The sequence below is a fragment of the Balaenoptera physalus genome (genome assembly GCF_965194825.1).
Source record: "Balaenoptera physalus genome assembly, chromosome: 2".
In the NCBI taxonomy this organism is placed as follows: Eukaryota; Metazoa; Chordata; class Mammalia; order Artiodactyla; family Balaenopteridae; genus Balaenoptera; species Balaenoptera physalus.
The window spans coordinates 159,743,122-159,769,233 of NC_138883.1; the positions used below are offsets into that span (position 1 = coordinate 159,743,122).

General features: G+C 45.9%; 1 protein-coding gene across 4 annotated transcripts in view; it reads right to left on the reverse strand.

Annotated features, from left to right (window-relative positions):
• Positions 1 to 203: 203 nt before the first annotated feature.
• LOC309655000 (uncharacterized protein) overlaps positions 204 to 26,112 on the reverse strand; it is a 54,575-nt gene continuing 28,666 nt past the window's right edge. For 2 of the 4 annotated variants that reach the window (XM_082449876.1, XM_082449875.1), the window contains exons 3-4: positions 13,544 to 13,671; positions 204 to 696 (exon numbers count right to left, since the gene is read on the reverse strand). The gene's annotated coding sequence lies outside the window, so the exon portion shown is untranslated. The remainder of the gene's footprint in view (positions 697 to 13,543; positions 13,672 to 26,112) is intronic. The other 2 variants (XM_082449878.1, XM_082449873.1) reach the window with 1 other exon arrangement.

Consider the following 26,112-nt stretch of genomic DNA (forward strand, 5'->3'; position numbering starts at 1 on the left):
CTTTATGAACCCCATTCTACAGAAAACAAACTAAAATACAAAGATACTAAGTGACTTGCCTGTCATCACACAGCCGGTAGGGGGCAGGGCTAGGTCTGAAATCCAGGGGGTCCAGTTCTGAGCACGGACTCTACCCCAGGCCACCCTGCTGCCCCTCTTACTGGCTTTGAGGTGACGGCGACATTCCATCACTTTGTAGACACTTCTGGTGTGCAGGAAGCACACTGAATTGTTCTTTTTAATCACAGTCTAGTGTATCATGCTCCCTGCCCCCGAACAAGAGTGTGCGTTCCTGCGGGGCCACATCAGTCCTCTGTTGTTTATTTCTCAGCTCCTGGACACTGCCCGGCACAGCGTAGATCTCCCATGAGACCTTCCGGGTCCAGCTGAATGCAGCCAGGGTGCAGTTTCCCCACACACACCCTCACCCCGTCCAGGCTTGTGACACAGACATGAGAAATGTCTTAAAATTCTCAGACCACATTTTCTAAATCAGTTTTGCAAAGTTAAATAGCTCAGCAAAACGTGAATTAAATCCATGTTTTCTCTGTAGTTCCGTGGAAGTTGACGGTGTCTCTGTGTAGGTCGGTATTCAGGAGTTACTTTGGATGAAATCAGATCCAGGGTTCCAAAAAGCCCATTTTCTTTCTTTAAAGCACAGCTGAAGCATGTTTTGGCCTCCAAATGCTTACACTTCTGGTGATAGAACAGAGAGAAAATATATGGTTGGTTGGCAAGGGGAGAAGACAGCTAATTGATTTGCTCTTGACAGACTCTATTGAAATGGTTAATATGCCTATTTAAACCAAAATTGGCTCATTTGTTACTGCTGTCATATTATTCTGATCCTTTGATAATTATCCCTTAAGTTACCCAGTCATTCTGTCCAGTTTTCACGCATGAAGTTTCTTCAAGGCCCTAGTCCCATATCAGCAACCCCTCCTAAAGGAGGATGGACACTTGCCAGGGTCACTCACTGTGCCCCTCACCCCACCCAGCCCACCCACCCCAGGGACCCCTCACACCTGTCCTCCTGCCAGTCTAGTGGTGAACCCCACACACACGTTACCATGTTCCCGTGAAAGCAGATTTAATTTCCTTTATTTCAGTTGCATGGATTTTTTTCCCCTGCATCTATTTCCAAAAGAAACAGTTGAAAGGATTTTAAAACATCACTGCATGTATTTATTGAGTTTAAACTGCAGAGTGCTGTGCGAGGCACCATGCGATGGTTTTTTTTTAAGACAATTCCGACCCTCCAGGAACTTAGTCTAGTAGATAAGTCATGACCACGTTAAAACTCAAATACAAAATAGCTGTCATGCACGGGAGTCAGGTAGTTGGGCTGCCTCTGTGCCCATGCCCTGTGACTCGCTGTGTGATGTGGGGCTAGTCGTCTAACCTCTACGAGCCTCAGGTTCCTCATGGTTAGAAGGGGGATGATAGTGATACCTGCCTCCTAAGTGGTTGGAGGATTAACGTAGATGAGACTTGATAACCACCCCCACCATGTCCCTGTGACCCACCTCCATATCACGTGCAGCTGTGGTGGGCACTTTCCACAGATAACAGCTTTCCCCGTTATGAAATGAGCTGTGTTCCCACAAAGTTCATATGTTGAACTACCCCTGTCCCCCAATGGGACTGTATCTGGAACTAGGGCCTATAAGGAGGTAGTAAGGTTAAATGAGGTCATAAGGATGGAGCCCTAATCTAGAAGGATTAGTGTCCTTATAAGCAGAAGGAGAGACACCAGGGATATATATGCACAGAGGAAAGGCTGTCCACAAGCCAAGGAAAGAGGCCTCGGGAGAAACCAAACCTGCCCACACCTTGACCTTGGACTTCCAGCCTCCAGAACTAGGAGAAAATACATTTGTTTTTAAGTCCTCCAGTCCTCCAGGTGTTGTTACAGCGAGCAGACTAAGACCCGCCCCCAAGCACTTGGTCTCCGCCTCTGCGGTGGTGCTGGCCCTCCAGTAACAGGCTCAGCCTTCAACACAAACCCCACAGTGGCGGGGAGGTCAGGCCTCCAGGGACACCCCTCAACACAGCAGGTGGGGTGTGTGGATAACCGCCCCGGGCCCTGGCCGTCGGAGGGCGAAGCTCTCAGGTGCGGGGCTGTGTCTTCTCAGGCAGGACCGGCAGGGCTGAGCCCGCCACCCATAGCACTGACCTGCTCGTTAATGCAAACTTCATCTGCTTTTCTCCTTCCTGCCTCACCTGGTCCCACGCCCTCACCTCTGCTTCCTGGGATGACCTTCCAAATAAACCGCCTTCACACGGGCCCTTGATTCGGGGTCCACCTTTGGGGAACCCAAACTAAGTCAAGAGATAGATTCACATCAGTCACTCAGGGAACACCCCCCATCCCTCACAAAAAAGTGGAAACAAGATTTAGCCACGGAAGACACGTTACAGTGGGGCCATCTGACCGGTTGCTAAATGAACACCGTAGGCAATAAGTATTACAGGAACCAAGAGGAAAAATCAATTCTGGTTCATTCGTGAGCAGATGGAAACTTCTACGTGAAGCTTTAGCTTTTCAAGCCGGAAGGGATCTCAGCGCCCTTACAAACTGTGACATCACACAGACAAGGTCTAGATAACTAAAAAGATACAGACCTAGCCAGCCCTGGTACTCAATGCAGGATGTTCTGACCAGAAGCTGGGGTGCCCTTCCTGGTGACATCCCCTCGAGACTGTCAGGGTGACCCGCCCCATAAACAATCCAAGCTTTCCGGAAGTTTCCTTAGCAACGTTCAGGGAAAAGGCTGAGCAAGTGCGTGGTCCCCAAACTCCCCTCCCGTGGCCCCTGGAGAAGGAATTTATGAGCTGCTGCATCTCTAGTCCCTTCCTTGACATTTACTGGCTTTCTGATGAATGTTAGAGCAATTTTTCTGTCAACAGCTTCTCATTAGGGGCCTGGTGATGTTCCTTGTGACCATTATTTTACTCAGCATCATGCCTGGTCACTGTGAGGAGAAGAGGTTCCACTTAGCATCTGTCTTTGCAGCAGCGAGGAGCTCAGGTAATCCCGCTTAAATACTCCTCCGGGCTGACAGCGCCCCGAGGCTTGTGTACTGAACTCAGATAACCAGGCAGCCTGGCGTGAACCACTCAGCTTCTGGCGTGCTGCCTCCCCATCTCTTTTTAAAGACATATTTCAGGTTTAATTCTCTGTTTCTTTTAAAAATGAATTATGGAGAACTTGTTGGTGAAATAATCACTAGGACTTACTTCTCAGAGACCACAGGTTCTCACCACAAATGACAAGTCTGCCTTGGAAAAGCCTGGAACCAGCAGGTGTTGGAGGAAGGTGTCCGGTTCCCCTGACAGACTGTTTATCTCGCCCCTGAAATGCAGTGTCTGCACACGGTGATGCTTTAGGAGAGCAGCTGGAGACGTCTGAGGCTCCTGTCATTCACCCTTCATACACCCTCCTCTGCCTTCCCTGCCACCATGAATCTAGCCTGGAATGGCTATTTTTCCATTTTTCCAATGGGTCTGATCTTACATGGGTTTTTTATTATGAACAATTTCAAACACAGGGAAAAGACGAGAGAATGTGGTAATAAATTACCATGTACTCGTGGCCCAGCTTTCACAATCCTCAGTGGATAGTTTATCAACCATCCTGGCCAATCTTGTGTCACCTGCCCCATGCCCACTCCCCCCCGGTCCCCACCCAGACTCTTCTGAAGTGGATCCCAGAGTCACCTCCTCAGAACAGAAAGGCACTGCTCTCACCCAGGAAATTCCAAGGGATCTGGGAGCTCTGTGTAGGGAACCACAGTCAAGGAGCAAATATTAGGACAAAAGATGCTCCTGGTGTGCTTATCACTCAGGAAATGACAAGGGTCTCAGGAGCCCTGCGCCAGGACCTGGGGACAGAGACCAGCATATACATGTTCTCTTATCTCACAACAACCCCTTGGATGTCTTTCCCTCCTGTTCCCAGGGATCATTTTCCAAAATAACTACCTCCATGCAGACCTGGGGCTCAGGCTCTGCTTTCCGGGGGAAACCCAGGCTGAGATGCCAACCAGGGGAGGGGCCAAGGGAGTTCCAAGAATGCCAGCAAAGGGAGTCCCAGGGTGACCACCAGGCACCAGACCCTTGCTCAATTAGAATCTCTGGTTCTCAGCGCTTGAAGCTGCAGTTCCAAACTTCTCCAGCAGAGGGCAGTGGTAGCTTAGCTCTAGATGGACATCACCACGGCCTAACTGCTGCCAGGTTACCTGGACTGGAAAATCACATCTGCTTTTTAGTCCTGAGAATAAAAGAAACATATTTAGCAGATTCAGTACTAGTAAAGTTAGATGTCAGTTCATCTGAGGCAGTGGAGAGGAAGAAGCTCATAAATATAATTGTTTGCTTTTTTTTTTTTTTTTTTAAATAATAGATTCAGCTGACCTCATAGTGTGCTATAAAGATTGCTCCCTGCATTTTTATTCCTGGGTGGTCATCAGAGGAAAGGCTCCATACCAGGGTTTCTCAGGCTCAGCACTGTGGACATTTGGGCCAGACAATCCTTTGTTGTGGGGTTGTCCGGGCATTGCAGGATGTTTAGCAACATCCCTGGCTTCTTTTTACCCATGAGATGCCAATATACCCTCCCCCCACCCCCTGTGACAACCAAAATTGTCTCCAGATTTTGCCAAATGTCCCCAAGGGGGTGGAGGGACAAAATCACCCCAGTTGAGAACCACTGCCCTGGATGATTATCTGGGCCAGTTAGTTTATCAGCAAAACAAAGTATTGATGCTGCAAATGAGGCCAGAACCATGTTTTCAAGCCTGCCTTGGGCTGTTAATATCAAAGGGCAGCGTTTACTGAGAGCTTTTCGGGCCCTGGGCTAAGAGTTTCTGTTCTAGACCCAGGCCCACCTCGGAGCAGAATTCAGCACCCTCCACTCTCCCCAAACAGATTCAACTCTCAGAAAGCATTAAAGGAAAATGGGAATATTCCTGAAGGTGACCTGAGGAGACAAAGACAAGCCTCTTCCTAAGACTCTTCCTTTGACGTTTCTGTCCTTGACCCCAAAATTCCTTTGCCAGGCCTGGTGGGTAGAGAGGAAAATTCTTCTGTCTTCAGCCCCAGCTCACCCTGCACCCCTCACAAAACCATTACTCCTCCAGTGCACCCCATCCCAAGACTCTTATCAAAGGATCCCCCCATCAAACAAGTTTCTTGCTAACATGGAGGATTTTTCTCCATATTGTTACACCTTCATTCATCTCATTTTTATAGATGAGGATGCCGAGGGATTGTCCCCAAAATCATACAGCCAAAAAGTGATGGAAGCAGGACTTGGACTCCAGACAGAGAAGGAACATCTGTCAGGGCGCATGATACTTTCACGGGCTTGGAAAAGTGTTTTCGTGTTCATTTCTTTTAAAATCAGAAGAATGTCATCATAAAATATAATTTAAAATTTTTTCATGGAGGAAGGAGCGCATCAAGGCATAAGTGCCTGGGGTCCTGTAAAGTCATCCTGCACCCAGACATTGTGCTCCATTTTTGGTGAGGGTGTAGCTGACACACACCTGCTTAATACAGAGCCAGTCTCGGTCCAACATAAAACTGACCTCAACATTGGGGGAAAAATGTAAAAGTACAGGTCTTAGCTATTATGGGGTCAGTGGTATCATTTTCATAGATTCATTTATTCACTCAACAAACATTTCAAATGGCCTGCTGTAAATGAAAAAATAAAAATTTAAAATATTATTAAACTTTTGCTTTAAATACTATTCAATACATTAGTTCTAAGTTATGAAAAATAGAGATTTTTTTTTATTTGACACTAAATCCTGAGGGACCGTGGTCTCACTGGATATTTTTCCAACACTAGACTTGGGGATGGGGGGGAGTCATGATCCTTCACTCATCTTACTGCACCGTCTCTGTGCCAACTAGAGGTGGGGTGATGTCTTAGTTTGCTTGGGCAGCCATGGACTGGGCAACTTAAACAACAGAAATTAATTTTCTTACAGTTCTGGAGGCTGGAAGTCCAAGACCATGCCAGTCAAGGTGCTGGCATGGTCCCGTCCTGGTGAGGGCTCTTCTTCCTGACTTGCAGATGGTTGCCTTCTCAGTGGGTCCTCACATGGCAGAGAGAGATCTCTGGTATCTCTTCCTCTTCTTATAAGGGCACCAGTCCCATCGGATCAGGGCGCCATCCTTATGACCTCGTTTAACCTCAATCACTGCCTTGAAGGCCCCCATCTCCAATTCAGTCACATGAGGGGGCTGGGACTTCGACATATGAATTTGGGGGTGACAATCCAGTCCACAGCTGGTGAGTTGGTCAAACAATTTATAGCTGGTATATTTTTAGTATTTAATTGCAAGGCTGCTCTAAACAATCAAGGAGGAAGGGTGTAGTTCTTTGAGCATTCTTCCCCAAAACCTCACCTCTTCTCTGCTCCTTTGCTCCAATTAATGCAGAATATAATGATGTCATATCCTGATGGCAATCTCTTCTTTCATGGCTGGAGCTGGTGGGTAATAGGGGTTATTTCTGTTTGGGATGAGGTGGGATGTTTTGGGTTAGGTTTGGGTTTCTTCTTCTTCCTTTCTACTCGGAGAACAAGAAAAGGCAGGATGCCTGCCTAGGAAGGGTGGCAAATTACTGTGGAAAAAAATTCTATCAGAATTGACCATTCCATTCAGCAGCTAACATTTTTCAGTAGTCTCTGTTTTCTGCTAAGCTCCACTTCTCCACAGTTGACTCTGATTCTGAATAGTCCATTTTAATGGATATACAAAAAAGAGAAATAAGATTTTTTGAAAATGTATTTAGCGGGGGCACAAAATTATACCATTAATTGCGTTTTGTTTGGTCTGATCTTACATTCCCTGAGCACATAGTCCTGCTTGGCTGAATGCCCCTCTTTCTATTTGCATAATAATTTCTTGACATTCAGATGATTCTCAGATGTTTAATCTTCCCTAACCACCCAATCTAGAGTCCTCTGGTCACGCCATCCACCACCTCCCTTTAATTCCCTTCTCAGCACCTACAACTCTGATTTTCTTTCTTTACTCTCTTTTCTTTTCCCTCCCTCTCTTGTTTATTTTTTTGCACGAGAATATAAGCTGCATGAGGGCAGGGACCCTGACTGTCTTCTTCATCTCTGTACCTCTCATTTCAAGGACATGCCTGGCATAAAGTAGGCACTCAACCATTATTTGTGGAATGCACAAATGAATGAGTGAATGAATGAATAAGATCTCAGCGAGGAGGAGAAGGCTTTTTATCTTGGTTCAGCAGTTTCTAGCTTTGCTTGGAGAGCTCTTTACAACCACTGAGAGGATTGCAAAAGGAATCAAGGCCAAGGAGAAAGAATTCTTAACAGTGAAAGAGAGAGAATATAGAAGCAAAGAAGCAAGGATGAAGCATGGGAACTCAAGAATTCCCCTCAAAGGTGAAAAACCTGTACCATGAAAACTATAAGACACTGGTAAAAGAAACTGAAGATGGTACAAATAAATGGAAGTCTATTCCATGCTCATGGATTAGAAGAATTAATACTGTTAATATGGCCATACTACCCAAAGACACCTTGAGAATCAGTGCAATCCCTATCAAAATTCCAATGGCATTTTTCACAGAAATAGAACAAATAATCCTAAAATCTGTGTGGAACCACAAAAGACCCCAAATAGCCAAAGTAATCTTGAGAAAGAAGAACAAAGCTGGAGGCATCATGCTTCTTGATTTCAAACTATACTACAAGCTACAGCAATCAAAACAGGATGGTACTGGCATAAAAACAGACACTTAGATCAACGGAACAGAATAGAGAGCCCCGAAATAAATCCATGCATATATGGTCCATTTACAACAGAGGAGCCAACAATATACAATGGGGAGAAGACAGTCTCTTCAATAAATGGTGTTGGGAAAACTAGACAGCTATATGCAAAAGGTATTGGGTTACAATATGTTTAGGGCTGGCATTATATAACATAATGTTGTATAACAAAGATAATTAATGTTTTTTGTTTTTGTTTTTAAATTTTTATTTATTTATTTATTTATTTATTTATGGCTGTGTTGGGTCTTCGTTTCTGTGCAAGGGCTTTCTCCAGTTGCGGCAAGCGGGGGCCACTCTTCATCACAGTGCGTGGGCCTCTCACTATCACGGCCTCTCTTGTTGCGGAGCACAGGCTCCAGACGCGCAGGCTCAGTAATTGTGGCTCACGGGCCTAGTTGCTCCGTGGCATGTGGGATCTTCAGAGACCAGGGCTCGAACCCGTGTCCCCTGCATTGGCAGGCAGACTCTCAACCACTGCGCCACCAGGGAAGCCCAATTAATGTTTTTTTATTAGAGAACTACTATGCAGTCACCCCAAAAAAATTTTGTAGAAAGAGGCACTGCAGGAAATAAAAAGAGTATACACAAGGTTCCTACTTGTTCGAGTTTCCAAGAGTGGACTTAAAGCTATCTTCACTTCGGTAGCTCAGACGCAATTGTCAATGATTGTCATAATTCCCTCCTAGGGCCATGCATGTTAGAACCACCTGAAATGTTTCATGCCAGACCTGTTGAAGCAGAATCTCTGGGTTTGGAGGAATGCAGGTATTTGCAATTTTAACAAGCTCTGTTGATCCTTATACATTATATCAAGAGGAAGAGAGAGAGACCAAAAATTATCCAGTACAGAACACACAAGTTCACATTTAATAACCCTCCTCCACTCCTGTGTTTGTTTTGTCTAGTCCTAAAGTTGCTTTTATTAAGGGAGTTGAGATACTCACCCATGAAGCTTATTTGTTTGTTTTTTAAATGCTGCTTTGATTTCTCAGTCGGGCTGGGTTTACATTGCCCTTGGCGTCCTCCCAGAGAATTTTAGTGCCAGTGAGAAAATGAGTCTGCTGCCCCCTTTACTTATCCCTTCCACTTTTTGAGCACGATGTCGTAAGAGGTCCCCAACTTTAGACATCTGAAACTCAGAGTCGCGTATAGAGGCACGAGTTTGGACCCTGGCTAGACTTCAAGAGCAACAGAAGAAAAGCAAAAGGAAAACTCCAGGGAGAGTGGACCTTCCCCAAGGGCACTGAGGATGCTGGCAGGCTGCAAAAATCAATTTCAATAACAGTGACAAACTTTCCAGATGATGTGTTGTATTAATGGCCATTACCTCCCTGCTTAAACTCCTGAACAGGCAGGGATTTGAAATGAGGATCTTGCAAGAAATGGACATACCTGGAAGACAAGATCTATTCTTATAAGTTGTATAGAGCACCCCAAGTAAGATACGTGTATAAAGCCTCATTAATAACAACAGTAGGGGCTTCCCTGGTGGCGCAGCGGTTAAGAATCCGCCTGCCAGTGCAGGGGACACGGGTTCGAGCCCTGGTCCCACATGCCTCGGAGCAACTAAGCCAGTGCACCACAACTACTGAGCCCACACGCTGCACCTACTGGGCCCGTGCTCCACAAGAGAAGCCACCGCGATGAGAAGTCCGCACACCGCAATGAAGAGTAGCCCCGCTCACCGCAACTAGAGAAAGCCCACGCGCAGCAACGAAGACCCAACACAGCCTAAAATAAATAAATTTATTTTAAAAAATTAAATTAAAAGTAATAAATAAATAAAGGTCATAGTGTTAAAAAAAAAAAAAAAGTAATAACAACAGTAGGTTAAGTTCTACTCAGTTCCAATGAGTTTTTGGTGTGTGTCAGAAGTTGTCAACCAATCAAGTACACAAGTGCCCACCTTCCCCCCAGAGGGAAAGTCAATAACAAGAGACACGCTGAGGGCCCGCCTCCAGCTCTGCCAGCGCCTTCTGACTACTCAGCACTGCCCAGCAGGTCCCAAAGCACCAAAGAAGCTCCACTCTCACCTGCTTGACACTGGGCTTCTGCACATGATTTCAACGAATAAAACCATCCTGCTCCTTTACATTTTCTAGTAAATGTTTGAAAACGATTGTGTATCACACTCCCTAATGTAAAGAACTTGAGGTCAAAAAAGAGGAATTACCCACCCAAGAGTCAAGTAGCTCCATTAATGGCAGGTGTAGGATGTATTCATTTCTTCTCGCTGCTGTAACAAGCGACCACAAACTTAGAGGCTTAAAACAACTCAAATATATTACCTCACTGTTCTGCAGGTCAGAAGTCCAAAATGGCTTTCACTGGACTAAGACCAGGGTGTCAGCAGGGTCGCGTTGCTCCTGGAAGCTCTGGACAGAACCAGTTTCCTTGTCTTTTCCAGCTTCTACAGGCTGCCCACGTTCTCTGTCTCGTGACTCCCACCAGCGATCACATCACCCCAACCCCTGCTCCTGGCATTACATCTTCTCTGGCTCTGACCCAGCCGCCTCCCTGTTATAAAGAGGCTTCTGATTATATTGGACCCACCTGGATAATCCAGGCATCTCTACCGATCTCACAATCCTTAACTTCATCACATATGCAAAGTCCCTTTTGCCACGTAAGGTAACATATTCACTGGTTTAGGACACGGACATTTGTGGGACCATTATTCTGCCTGCTACAGAGGACCAGAACCCAGGTTCCTTGACTCCCAGCCCAGGTGTCCCTATAGCTCTCAGGCCCTCACTACCCCTTGGGCTCCTCAGAGTTCAAGGTCATCTCTGAGGTTCAGAGATAGAAGCTGGGTTGCACAGCAGCAGAGGATTTCCTCTTGAAGTGGCGGTTTACCACTGTGCACACCCCGTATACCCCTGCTACCCCGTAACCACCCCTACATTACATCACTCCTCAGAAGGAAGGGGCTGGCCCCTGAGGTTCAGGAAGCATCTTGGTGGCTCACTGAAAAGGGCTGGGGGTGTAACGATAGTGCTGCTGGCTATCGTGAGGGTACCTCTCAGGAACCTGAGTGTGGTGGGATGAAGCCCCCTCATATCTGCAAGGCCCTGGGGGCAGCCCGAGGGCTGGTGCAAATGCCCACCAGCCGTGCTGATGAGAAGCCAGCAAAGAAGGGAATCAGGACGAGGAGCGTAGGGAAGAGAGGAGCAGGCTGAGCTGTGGTGTCAGTAGGTCTGTGTGAGGCCAGGGCAAAGGAGCCTGTGCTCAGGGGGACAGCGAAGGGCTGGCCGCCCAGCACTGCCCAGCGGCTGAGTCACCTCCACCGACCACTCAGAACCCCCGCAGCCAAGAAGGGTTGGCTGGAGAAGAAACAGAAGAGGACTCCGCCCGGAAAACGCGCACCAGCAATCCTGCCAGCCTCCGTGCCGTAGAAATGATAAAATTCCAAAGGTGTTCCCACTTTTCTACCACCACAGGCAGAGTCTGGGAAGGCTGGGGGCCTCAGAGAGGAGGAGCCGGGTGGGAGGAGAGTGACAGAGGGGTGTCAGCTATGACCAGGGAAACAAGCGCCATCCGCCTCCCCAGTGCTGAGCAGACTAACAGGAATACCTGGAGCCAGAGGCGGGTTTTCCTTTCTCTTGGGAAAGCCAGCTGAGAATGCGTCCATGGTAACTAGGGATGAGGGATGGAGAGTCTGCAAGTGAAGACAAAGTATCAGCTGCTCATCTAGAGAGGGATAATAATTAACCAGGAGGGTCCCCTTCGGTCCAATGACCCCAGGAGACAAGTGGCAGGGTCAGAGGGTCGGCCTCATGTGTGTGTGACCTGGTCAGCCCCCCAGGGCCCCCACCCAGAAGGACCTCACGGTTGGGTTCAAGCTCGGCTGTCACCATCTTAAACTTATTCATCATTTTGAAACCGAACAGGACCCTGCGAGACTTTCCCGGGGGGCAGACCCCTATGTCCCCCACCTCTTGTTTGTAGAAAAGCTTTAGCCTCCTAGGCCTTCCCCAAGTTCCAGAGAGCAGATTTAATCAGAGAAGTGAGAAAATGCAGAAACAAGGGAAAGCAGTCGAGCAAGACAAAATAATAATAGTTTAGCCATAAAACAAAGTCAAGGACCCTTAGTTCCTTCTCAGGGGCTACAGATAATATCCTGAGCCATGTCCTTGAGTTGTTTTGCAGATACTGAAACATCCACCAGGTGGAAACTGCTGACCAGATAGACCCCAGACCGGTTGGAACCAGAAGGTTGATGACGTTAACTCCCGAAATACCACCCTGTTACATCACCACCAACCAATCAGAAGGACGTACACAAGCTGACCATGCACCTGGGGACCCTCTCCCTCACGTTGCCCTTAAAATCCCTTCCCCTAAAGCCATCGGGAAGTTCGGGCCTTTTGAGCATGAGCTGCCTGGACTCCCTGCTTGGAGCCTGCAATAAACGCTGCACTCTCCTTCCCCACAGCCCGGTGTCAGTGGGTTGGCTTTGCTGCACGTCAGGCAAGCGAATCCAAGTTTGGTTCAGCAACAATTTTTGAACAAGAGACCCCCTCATTTTCATTTTGCACTGGCCCCCTCAAACCATGTAGCTGGTCTCCGGGTGTATCATGTAGGATACATTGTGTCTGTGTAGGACAAAGGGTGAAGAAGGAATAAAATACTCAGCGTCTCATTTAAGAGGTAGATCTCTTTATCTATTCATTCAGTCAGACAAAATTCAGCAGAAAATTCTCTCCCACCCTCCTCCCAACCCCCCCCATGAAGGTACACACATGTACAATCCCAGGCTTACCCCTCACACAACTGACCACACCAAACTGCAGTCCCCTGACGTCCAGGTGGGATCAGGCCAGCGTTTAGGGATGCTGAAGGGTATTTCATAGCTTTTCAGGGAAATAGTCTAATGCTCAGCTGATAGGCTCATATACATTTCTGACAGGGCTCAGAGGATCCAAGAGAAGAGCTAAACGTCAAAACGAGTTTGAACGTTTGGAATTTAAGTTTTTTCACAGATTCAACCACCACCATCAGAATAAGATTTTAAAAACAAAGACGAAAGGAAGGTAACACTATTTTTTAAAAGGTGAAGAATAATTTCCTTATAAGATGGTTGCGAAATTTCATTAAACTGCACCTAGGATATTGCCTGTGTATGTAGAGGCTAAATAAACAAATGTTAATTCCCTTATTCCCTTCAAAGCCCCTCTTTGTACACTCTTTCTTCTTTTCTTCCAATCTTGCTGAGTAAGTTACAGCCTTAAGCTGCCCCTGCCCCTGCCCCTCGGTTACCTAACGTGATGGGCTGAATCATAACAAAACTCCTATGCTGAAGACCTATCCTCAGTACCTCGGAATGTGACTGTATTTGGTGTTGGGCCTTTAAAGAGGTGGTTATGATAGAGTGAGGCTGTATAGGTGGGCCTTAATCCAACAGGACTGGCATCCTGACATAAGAGGAGATTAGGACACAGACAGGTACAGAGGGACGACCACGTGAGGACACAGGGAGAAGACGGCCATCTACAAGCCAAGGAGAGAGGCCTCAGGAGAAGCCAACCCTGCCCACACCTTGATCTGGGACACTGAGTCTACAAATGTGAGAAGATAAATGTCCATTGTTTAAGCCACCCAGCCTGTGGTACTTTGTTGTGGCAGCCTGAGCTGACTAATACACCTAACATCATCCGAGTTATGGTTCTTGGAGAGAAGCAAGCCTACACTGCCAAGAATGATGAAAACTCTCTTACCAGGCAACGCCTTGAAGAAGGGAGCACTGCTCTTCAGGAGTCTAGCTGGGTGCTTTCCACCAGGTGTTCGCTGGGTGTCTTTTCTCCTGGGAGTTCATTGCCTCCTTGTAAATAGAACCCACTGTCCCCTGAGGAGGGAAGTGGGGGGTGTATTGGGGGTCATCAGTCACTCATGCCAGCCCAACGTACCCAAATGTTCACATGCTCCTGGGCCCTGTTCCAACCTCAAGAGAAGGCCTTTCTTGGTCTTACAAGCCCTGAGCAGCAAAGCACACATGGAGCCAGTCTTCTGCCTGAGGACCAGGCTGAATTAGCCCCCAAATTCTGAATAAACTTCTGGTCTAATGGGCTTTACTTGTGTTCCCTAAGGAAGTTACAGACCAAGAGTTGGAAATGGAGGCGGTGTCTTAACATTTGGGTCTTTATCATTCCTGGCAAAATTATTTGGAGCCATGAAATCTGGATCAAGGCAGGAATGTCCAGAAGACCTTATTATACCATTCCTAAAAACAAACACTTCCACTGAGTTTTCTCATTACCAACACTGTGTTAAGCACTTCACATACATTTTTTTCTCCCAAGCAAGATTTCAACACAAAGGAGCCAGCCTGCATTTAGAAAAGTACCAAGAGTCAGGCCTGTGTATTTAGGGTGTCAGGGAAAGAGCTTTTCCAGGGGAGCAAATGCTTTGTCCATTACCATGTCCATTGCTTCTCCCTGGATTTGCTCCCATGTACCTGGATTCTCAGGTATTTAATGGCTCCTTTCTCCTGAGCCCTCTCCCAACATATATTATTTAATAATAATATTAGTTTTTAATTAATGTGTCTACTTATACCCTGTCTTGTTCTGCAAAGCAGTTAAGGCAACTCATAGACAGATATACTGCATATGGCAACTAGCATTCATCGATTCAACATAAACGGAGCACTTCCTATATTCCAGGCACCGTGCTAGGTCCTGGAGAAACAGCATTCACATTCTACCGGGCTCTCCTGGGTCTCTCCTGCACATGTGCATAGTTTCCCAGACAGCAGGGAAGTGTGGAGAGCCCATCTCAACCCTTTGGCTCTCCCATTCCAAGATTTTCTGTTAAATTTGTAGCTGGTTCACCACTTACCCCAATCAGGAGCACATCCTCGAACTTGCAGAGATGTGAGTTTTCCCCATTTGTTTCCTGCCAAGTTCTCTGTTGCTGTCAGTGCTGTAGGTTTTCACCCTCTGCTCAAAATTGATTTGACCCCTTTGGCAGTAAACTTGATATTTTTTTCTGGTCAGCCCCTTGCTGATAAAACAGCGGACAGAACTGGGAAGAGGGCTGGGATGGAAACAGACCACACAAAAGGGCTACAGACCCGTTCTTGCCTGAAGCTGTATCCATTTTTCATGAGTAAATGCTTCTCAATTTGTTATCTGCCTTTGGCCAATTTCCAAAGCACAGAATGGTTGGTTCTGACAATATTGTCCAGTTTCATACTGCCTGGGGAGGAGAGGATTTACTGACCTTTTCATGTCACGATAGCTGGAAGTTTGGCCTCTGAAGTTTGTTTTTTTTTAATTTTTAATGTTGATGGGGCACGAATTTCCCAGTTTTCTGCTGTTTCCACTGTCCCTATGTTCCTACACTTGTTCTGCTTCATTATCTGCCTCACCCTTGAAGGCACTGAGCTTAGGAATTATGATCCACAGTGGTGACACCTAGACAATGTCCTAAAAGTGCAATGGAATGTACAAATAGTGCTCGGGCCTGTGTGCTAGATTCTCTGGAATATAAAAGCATTCAAGAGAAGGTCCTTGTCTTCAAGGCCCCGAAAATCCCGGGGGAGATGGGGAGCATGGATACAAAGAGATAACTAACAATGCAATGGCTGGAGTCCACCTTAGGCACAGGGACGGACTTCCCTGGGGGTCCAGTGGTTAAGATTCTGTGCTTCCACTGCAGGGGGCGGGGGTTCCATGCCTGGTTGGGGAACTAAGATCCTGTATGCTGCATGGTGTGGCCAAAAAAAAAAAAGCACAGGGATGTCCTCTGTAGGCTGGGAAGGACAAGAAATGATTTCTCAGGTTTATAACATACAGGCCCTTTATATGATTTGTCAGGTTTCTTGTCAATTACTAAACATTACTTTGGTACTTGGAATGAAATTGTTTTCATTGGAGGGAATAAACTAGTGTACCTTAATAAAGAGAGAAGAGTTTGGGAAGTGGAATACTAGGGAGTGCTAGATGTCACCTTGCTGCTGGTGGAACGTGGATAGTAAACAGAATACCGCGCCCCAGCTCTGCCACTCCCGTGCTGTGAGATTTGAGAAATTCATTTCTGCATCTGTGCAATGAAGAAGGGGTGGGGAAGTGGTAATCATTTTTGGTTCAAATGCCCTTTGCTTCTAAGGGAGGAGAGAATCTTTTTCCTACAATCTCTAGAAGATATGATTATGTTTGTTCCCATGTATCACAAGGATTAGTCACTAGATTTGCCCAAAGCAATGATCCCCAGAATGGTTAAGCAGGGTTTCTGAATGTTTTAAAATTTATTTTAGTAAGAATATTTTGAAAACCTGATGAAGTTATGACATCTTTTCTAGGCGAAATAAACCACATCTTCCTAAACATACAAAATGTTGCCTAGAATCACAGGGAACTGACACCCTCAGGTTAAGGACTCTTGAGAGAAAACAACGAAAAAGAGACCATGATGAGCTTCGAAGCCCTGGATTCAGCTCTGGCTGTTGTAGGCTTCTCATTCTTTTTAAAATAGTCAAAGAAAAACCAAAGTGAAGGTCTGAATTAAAAACTAACCTAGGAAGATCTGTTGTAGAAAATGAAAAATTTTCATCGCTGAGAAAGGCAGCCTAAAGAACAAGAAAATCTCACTCTTCACAGAATCCCAGGCCGAAGGGAGGAATGAAAAATTAAAGGCATTAATATTTATCACAGCTAGAGAAGGAAAACCTGCAGGAAATGATGAGCACGGCTGCAGCAGCAATTATAACCAAAGACAGGAAACTAAAACAGGAAGCTTATCTCATTAGTTAATTTCAATGCAACACTACAGGGGGGTATTTTGGCCAGATGCCTCAAAGGAACCCTTAATCCTTCCACAGAAGGAGTATTCAGAGATCATCTGGAGAGTTATTAATGCCCTCTCAACCTCTTCTCTTTGCCCTCTCCCTTTTGGAAAGTAGAGAAGGAATCTAGCTAAGTTAAGCGAGCGTTTTTTTTTTGGCCATGTTGTGCAGCATGTGGGATCTTAGTTCCCCGACTAGGGATCAAACCCATGCCCTCTGCAGTGGAAGCTTAAGAGTCCTAACCACTGGACCGCCAGGGAAGTCCCTAAGCGAGCATTTTAAATTTCAACTCCCTAGAACATTACGTTGTGTTCATTTTGAAATCATCTTACAGAGAACCAGCCCACGGGCTAAGGTATAGATGTGTCTGACAGAAGAGAAGAAGCAGAGTGCAGGGGTCCAGCAGGGCCATGGGTTTCAGACTCACTGCTGCTTCTGCTGCCCAGGGCTGCCTCCCAGGTCAGAGGTCAGAGGTTAGAGGTTATCAAACACCCAGGGCAGGGACTCCCACGTTCTGCAAAGTCATAGGCACCACTGTCATCACCTGCTCCCAATACTCCTGCTGTATTTACAGGCTCCCTAGCCACTCAGGGAGAACAGCATCCTGCAGAAGGACAGAACCCACAGTGCAGAGGACTCTGGGGACAAAAATAAAATGCAATAACTTGTGCGTTGTTCTCTTTCAGGTCAGTGCTTTTTTGCTATTTAGAAGTCTGCTGAGAGACACCCCTGGCAGTCCAGTGGTTAGGACTCCCCGCTTCCACTCCAGGGGGCGCAGGTTCGATCCCTGGTCGGGGAACTAGTATCCCACAAGCCGCTCTGCACAGCCAAAAAGAAATAGAAGTCTGCTGAAGCAAGCAACATCAAAGCACTCCATGTCCTTAGTCTCTACAGACTGTTCTCCGCACCCAACAGCGATTTTTTGAATACTGAGTCAGATCCTAATATTCCTTCAAAATCCTCCAGACAGACCCCACCTCTCTCTGAAGGTAATCAGAGCCCCTGACATTGTATATGAGGCTGTGCTCCTGGCTTTCTTTCTGACACCCGCTCCCCCAGTCCCTGCACTCCAGCCCACTGGCCTCCGTGCTATGTCCTGAGTGCTCTAAGCTCATTCATACCTCAGGACCTCTGCACACACTGTTCCCATGTCTGGAGAGCTCCTTCTGAATCCCTCAATATCTGCAAGGCTCACCCTCACTTCCTTCAGGTCTCTGCTCATACGTCACCTCATCAGAGAGGCCTTCCCAGCCATGCTACCTAAATTAACAGCACTTGTTCATCCCTCCCTTAACCTTCTTTACTTTTTCCATAGCACACATCGTTACCTGGCATTCCTATAGATCCTCTGTGTTTTTAAATTGTATCCTTTCGAATGGGGATTTTTTTCTTGTTCCCCAACTATATCCCTAAGACCTAGAATGTGTCTGACAAATAATAGACATTCAATAAATATTTTTGAATGAATGCTATTGGTTATTCTGCCTAGATGGGTGTATAATGGTATTAACTATCTTCTTTTTAATAGTGAAATATCATAATACAACAGTGCATACCATGCATATGTACACTTTAAAGAATAAGTGCGCACCCATGTATTACCACAAAGTGTACCAATGATATATTCTGAGGTACCAAAATAGATCTTCTATCAAGTCCAAGTACTAAATTCTTTCCCATTATCAGTCAAGTAGAACTCTCTTTGGTGCAGATAGCAGAAAAGCTGACCCAAAGTGGCTTAAACAATAAGGAAATTTATCATATAAAGTCTCATTTAAAAAATCCATAGGCAGATACATGCACCCCCATGTTCATAGCAGCACTACTCATAATAGCCAAGACATGGATCAACCTAAATGTCCATCGACATATGAATGGATAAAGAAGATGTGGTACATATATACAATGGAATACTACTCAGCCATAAAAAAGAACAAAATAATGCCATTTGCAGCAACATGGATGGACCTAGAGATTATCGTACTAAGTGAAATAAGTCAGAAAGAGAAAGACAAATGCCACATGATATCACTTATATGTGGAATCTAAAATAGACACAAATGAAGCTACCTACAAAGCAGAAACAAACAGACATAGAAAACAGATTTGTGGTTGCCAAAGGGGAGTGAGGTGGGGAGGAATGGACTGGGAGTTTGGGGTTAATAGATACAAACTATTACATATAGAATGAATGGACAAAAAGGTTCTACTGCATATAGCACAAGGAACTAGATTCAATGTCCTGAGATAAACCACAATGGAAAAGAATATAAAAAAGAATATATATATGTAACTGAGTCACTTTGCTGTACAGCAGAAATTAACACAACACTGTAAATCAACTATACTTCAATGTTAAAAAATTCATAAGTAGAAGGAGCTTTAAGCAATAGTTGCTTCAGGGGTTAGGGGATGTCACCAAAGTATTGTTTTGAGTCTTCTCTCCATTCTGCCTTCCTTGGTATGAGCCTCGTCCTAAAGCTGACTCACTAATGGTGGCAAGATGACTGCCCATAGATGCAGGCTGTGTGCTTCGCCTTTCATGTCCAAGAAAGAGCATCATGAGCTAAAGATGCTGAGAGCACTCCGATTAGACTTGCGTGGGTCCATTGCTCACCTCTGGGCCAACCACATGCCTAGGGGAATGCAATGTGCTCACTGGCTTAGCTGAGCTCAAGTGCTCCAACCTTGGATTCCCAGGTAGAAACGCACGAATCCCTGAATAGAAACCAGGGACTGTCGGGCATAGAGAACAGACTCGTGGTTGCCAAGGGGGAGGGGGGTGAGGGAGGGATGGATTGGGAGTTTGGGATTAGCAGATACAAACTATTATATACAGAATGGATAAACAACAAGGTCATACCATAATAGCACAGGGAACTATATTCAATATCCTGTGATAAACCATAATGGAAAAGACTATGAAAAAGAATATATATATATATATATGTACACTGAATCACTTTGCTATACAGTGAAAATTAACACAACATTGTAAATCAACTATACTTCAATAAAATAAGTTAAAAAAAAAAAAAAGAAATCAGGGACGATTGGAAAGGTGTAATGCAAGCTGGGATGGCATTCACAAATGCCCACTGTACCTTTTTTCACCAAAGAGTAGTTCAGAGCCGATTTTATCCAGCTGTAGACATATTCTAGCAAGCTTCCTATCTGCTCTCCCAGCCCACAGCAAGTGGACAGCACTCGAAGCAGATAGATTGACAAAAACAGGCAATGGCACCAAGTAGACACAAGATGCCTAAAAACATGATCATTCAGCCACAGGGCAAAAAGACCAACACAGCAGCCCAGTGATGACACCCTCATTACACCTCAGTGTGACAGGAATGGTATGATGACCCTGAGGGATAAAACCTTCAAGCTGTATCCAGTGGACAATGTTTAGGAAGATAAAAGGATGTTTAATGGATTTGGAAGAGAGTCTATCAAAACATTAACTATTACAATGAAGACAGTCAAAGAAATGTTTCGGTTCTCCCAAACGATGCCAACTAAATGAATGGCTGTTAGCTATAATTATCAAAATTATAGTGAGATGAGAAGCCATACTTTCCACAATTTGGGGGAATTTCTACCTATTACAGACCTATTATTAAAAAGAAAATTATAACAATTTAATGAGCAAAATGAATGGGTTTTTTTTTCATAAAAAGCAGTAAGTAGTTCCCTCCAACCTCAAAAGTTAAAAAGGGGAACTTAAGTCTCAGGTTACTGTATTTCCCACTTCCAGTAAGTATGTTGGAGCTGGCAATTTAACAAATACTTACTGAGAACCTGAATAGTTTTTTCAACTTGAATGTTCCTGATGGTTTTTTGAGCAAGGAGGCAATGGCGAGTACGACCCCCAGTTTTGCACATGGAAAATCAAGACTCTAAGTAGTGAAATAACTCACTTTTGGGGGAGCATTGAGTCCACTCAACAGGAAAACTTCCAATATTGTCCCTGTGTTGGGCCACTGATTGTTTTAAGGTACTAAAAACAAAAACGAGAGGAATCAAGATCTGAGAATGAGTAAGACACAGGACTCCGTCTGGGGACGCCACACTGAAGATTTTGTTCAATTTTTCAACTCAGTTTTGCATCCCACGGTCCATAATTTTTTTCTTTTCAATCTTCTCCTTCTTTAACCAGGGCAGCCTTAAGAGCAGAAATGGCCAGCAGTCCCCAAAGTGATATAATCTGAGGGCTACCTAGGTAAGGCCTTTACTCCAAATGTTTGCTCCACCACTATTGTGAAATTCCACCAACGGAGAGCACTGGGGGAGGGACAGGTATTCTGCCAACTTCAGGGGTCCCCTAATACATTGCATATATTCCTGGGAGATATAACAAGACCCTGGCGGTCAAGGCCCTGACCAATGCGAAACAAGTTGGGCGGCTGGGCAAGGGGCGGGTGAGCGTGGGAGCTGAAGCTGGGAGCAGAGGTTAGACGAGCTGATTACTATTGTCTTAATCCAGCCTGACCTACAATTGTCTGTACTTCTCCACCCCCTGAGCCTTCCTCCCTAATCTAGAACAGTCCACTTTAGCTCTTGTCATTTCAGAGCAGTCCCTCAGGCTCCAGGCTGTGCCTCCCTCTCCTGGGCCTTGTGCCCGCTCCCCTAACAGCTACGCCTCAATACACCTGTATCGGTCTGCTCAGGATGCCCTGACAGAGTAGCACAGCCTGGGGGCTTCAACAGCAGAACTTTATCGTCTTATTGTCCTGGAGACTGAAGGCTGAGATCAAGGTGTGGGCAGGGTTGGTTTCTGCTGAGGCCTCTCTTGGCTTGTGGACAGCTGTCTTCTCCCCACATCTTCATGTGGTCTTCCCTCTGCGTCTGTGTTCAAATTTCCTCTTCTTATAAGGACAGCAGTCCTATTGGATTAGGGCCCACCTTAGTGACCTCATTTTAACTTACCCCTTTAGAGGCCTTATCTCCAAATACTGTCACATTCTGAGGTGTTGGGGGTTAAGATTTCAACATGTGAATTTGGGGGGTCATAACTCAGCACACAACAATACCTGACTTTGAAGAGTCCCCTCAAAGACCCTTGACTCCCATCCTGAAACATTGCCCCTACATCCGTTTCAAATTTATCAGAGCAGGTTTCCTAGATCCAGGATTTTCTAGTCTGAAGTTCTCCTGGAGAACATTAGGCAAGACACAGTGCCTTTAAATTGGGAGACCAACCCTGCAGGCAATTCACGGGTTTCTTTATTTGGTCAGAATTAGAAGTGGGTTCTGCAGGGGTATCTTGAATTACCCACAAGATGACTTTTAGTCTGGATTGGGCATCTTTGGTGATGGGCACCCTGTGACTTTCTGAGAAGCTGTAGACCCAGGTGAAGACTATCAGTTAAAGCATTTCAGAATTAAAAGGAGAAATTGCACCACCATGGAAATAAAACCAAAAGTCCTTGTTCCCTCTGCTGGTTGAATCCTAGGGATTACAGAAATCCGACACTGGCAGCATTAGCCCAGATCTTTGATGGGGGCCACCCCTCTGGCTCTATTTCATGTTTTGTCACCTGGGCTGCATACCTTTCAAAGAATGGCCTTTAGTCAGGGTTTGCAGCTCTTTGCCCCCCAGGCTGTAGGAACGGGCGTCACTCTGAGGCCCCTCATGAAAAGCAACTCCAGGTCTTTCAGCCCTTCCTTTCTGGGCTGTGTGACTCCACCTGATTCTGGGAAAGAGCCTCGCATCCCCCCATCCTCCCCCAACGCCTCATCCCACCACCCTCGCTGCTGGGCTGGTCTCAGAGTCCAGAGAGCAGGAGGTAAGTTCTATACGTAGTGACATCACTCAGTGGCTCCAGCAAACGGCAGTGTCCCCTCCACGTCCCAACTCCCAGAGCATCCAGGACCAGATAGCAGCCTGACACACCCTCCTTGAATCAGGGCCTCACAAAACACTATCCCGGCAGCCTCGAGGCGTTCACAGACACGGCCTCAACTCACCCAGGAGAGAAAGCTTCCCATGCTCTTTCCATTCCCCGCGAAAGAAGGGAACGAAATCCCCTCTCCTAGGAATCCTTAAAAATAGGTGAGAGGGGCTTCCCTGGTGGCCCAGTGGTTAAGAATCCGCCTGCCAATGCAGGGGACACGGGTTCGAGCCCTGGTCCGGGAAGATCCCACATGCCGCGGAGCAACTAAGCCCGTGCGTCACAACTACTGAGCCTGCGCTCTAGAGCCTGGGAGCCACAACTCCTGAAGCCCGCGTGCCTAGAGCCCGTGCACCACAACAAGAGAAGCCACCGCAATGAGAAGCCCGCGCACCGCAATGAGAAGCCCGCGCACCGCAACGAAGAGCAGCCCCCACTCGCCACAACTAGAGAAAGCCCGCGTGCAGCAAGAAGACCCAATGCAGCCAAAAATAAATAAATAAATAAATAAATTTATTTTAAAAATAATAATAATAAAAAAAATAGGGGAGAGTTTCATCTGTTGTAGCTGGAGGATGCGTGAGGCCGAGTGGAATGTCTCCTGGGGCCTGGGGGATCCTCTGATCCAGAACCCAGCCGTGTGGTTTAAACAGCCCTGGTCACCTCCACAGGGAACCCCCGGGATGGACCATGAAGCGTCTCCTCTGTCGTGACTGCCCTGGACGCTGTGCCCTTTCTCCTCCTCAGCGCCTGCACTCTTACCATTCAGCTATTCCAAGAACACTGACCCTGCATTTTGTTCGTTATAGTGCATCCCCTGAGGACGTGATGCTCTGAAAGGCTAGCGCTCTGGCCGCTCCCCAAGCTCCTGTGGGCCCTCGTGAGGAGCAACACGCATCAGTGACACAGGACTTAGCCCATCTCTCCCTGCAACCTCCCACCGCATCCTCTCCTCCCACTGGTTCCATCACACTGCTGCCCTCTGAGCAGTCATCTTCTTGCTTCCTTCCTTTGGCCGCCAACCTTCTGCCTCTGCCTCTTGACACCTTGTCTCTTCCTTAACCCCCTTCAATTCGGTTACCATCTACTCCAAATAAGCGTAATTTTCAAAATGGTGTGTTCCATGCGCCAGGGGCTCAGGGGGAGGAAGGCATGGGCCTGGCTCCTAAGAGATCAAAGATCTTCCGACCCACTGGTGGATGCTCAGTTAGATGGGGGTAGAGACAACCACGCCGCCAGGCAGAATGTTTCAAGTTCTATAGAAAGAGAAAGAAAGATGGAGCTTCCTTAAAAATACTAAAAATAGAGTTACCATATGATCCAGCAATCCCACTCCTGGGCAAATATCTGGAAAAGATGGAAACTCTAATTTGAAAAGATACATGCACCCCAATGTTCACAGTAGCATTATGTACAATAGCCAAAACATGGAAACAACCTGTGTCCACTGACAGGTGAATGGATAAAGAAGATGTGATATATATACACAATGGAATATTTCTCAGCCATAAAAAAGAATGAAATAATGCATTTGCAGCAACATGGATGGACCTAGAGATTATCATACTAAGTGAAGTAAGTCAGACAGAGAAAGACAAATATCATATGATATGACTTACATATGGAATCTAAAATATGATACAAATGAACTTATTTACAACACAGAAACAGACTCACAGACATAGAAAATAAACTGATGGTTACCAAAGAGGAAAGGGGGGCGAGGGATAAATTAGGAGGTTGGGATTAACATACACACACTACTATATATAAACTAGGTAAACAAGGATCTACTGTATAGCACAGGGAACTATATTCAATATCTTGTAATAACCTATAATGTAAAAGAATCTGAAAAAGAATATGTATACACACACACACACACACACACACACACACATATATATATAACTGAATCAGTTTGCTGTACACCAGAAACTAACACAATATTGTAAATCAACTATACTTTGATTTAAAAAAAAAAGAAATATATATTTACGGCAAAAAAAATAAGAGAGAGAGAGAGAGAGAAAGGAGGAGGTGGGGATTTTGGGGGGACGTGCAAGAAATCTCCATGAAGGAGCCACACTCAAGCTGAGCTTCAAGGGCCAGCAAGATCTTTAAGGGTCCAGAATGAGAGCAGCTCTGGCAGATTAGGGCGCAGGTTCAGGAAGCATTCAGGCCACAGAGGCAGTGAGGGTCTGAGTGAGGAGGGAATTTGGGGGCCAAGCAGAGGAATGCAGCGCCGAGGAGGCTGGGCTGAGCTTGGCGTGTGTGAGCAGGCCTCTGCTGGAGGAGCCTTTAGCGGGCAGCATTCACACATCACAAACTGGGGCTTCGCTCCAACTTGTCCACTTATTAGCAATGAAGGAATTGAGTCATTATTACAATAGATCCCCAGGTTCTGTTATGCCACGCCTCATGGTCCTGTCCCACTTGTGAAAAAACAAAAGGAGATAGTTCAGTGGCCTCATAGTGAGTAACTGACTTCAGCATCTTAACAAGAGCAAAAAAGTTCTCCATTCTGAGAGTGGGATTGACATATATACACTAATATGTATAAAATGGATAACTAATAAGAACCTGCTGTATAAAAAAATAAATAAAATTAAGAAAAAAAAAAAGAAGTCTCCATTCTGATCTCCCACGAAAAATGTACGGGCTTGTGCCCAAGTGAGCAAAGCCTGGGGAGAGGGGCGGGTCTCTGAAGTCCAGGGGCTGCTCCAGCAGGATCTGAGGACCCCCGTGCCTTCCTACCTCCACCCGACATCCACGGTTTCCTCCCAGTTTGTCTCCTAAGAGAACTGGGTCATCACTTCACAATCTGGAAATGGCTGCCAAGAAGGCTCTGTCCCCAGCGGACAGTATTCACTGGTGAACTGGAAGGCCTTCAGAGAGCAGACAGTGCCCAGGAGATAGTGATCAGACCCCAGGGCGGTGGTCAGCCCACAGCTGGCACTGACATGCCACACAGCCTTGGTACCCGCGGATGCTACAGTTCCAGTTACTAGATACTTTTTCACTTATTTAAAGATGTCCGGCCAATGCCACCCTACAGGTATGTCTTCGCTGGGCCAGAGGACAAAGGCTATATATTTTAAAAATATATTTTAATAGCTTTTTATTTCCTTAATCCAATGTTTATGGCTTTCTTCAATTGTCTGAAAACTATTTTGCCAAAAATTACAGTGTGTTATTCTATTACCACCTTATTGTAATAATACCCTCCTTTTATAACCACTCCACCTGTTGGGCAGTGTCCCTGAATTTGCAAAGGGCTTTTCCTGAAGAAAGCCACAGATGGGGGAGCGAGAACCATGTCCTTCTGCAGGTTCTCTTAGGGCCTCAGTTTCTCCTCCTGAAAATGGGATATATAATGTCATCTAGTTAATGAATTAGTATCTGAAAAACATTTTGAGACTGAGGTGTGAAAACTGCTATAGGACCAGAGCTATAGATGTAGCTTTTAAGCCACAGAAGTGGTCTTGTGTGTAATCTGAATATTCTTTTTTTTTTTTTTTTAATATTTCTCCTGATTTTTTTTTTAACTTTATTTATTTATTTATGGCTGTGTTGGGTCTTCGTTTCTGTGTGAGGGCTTTCTCTAGTT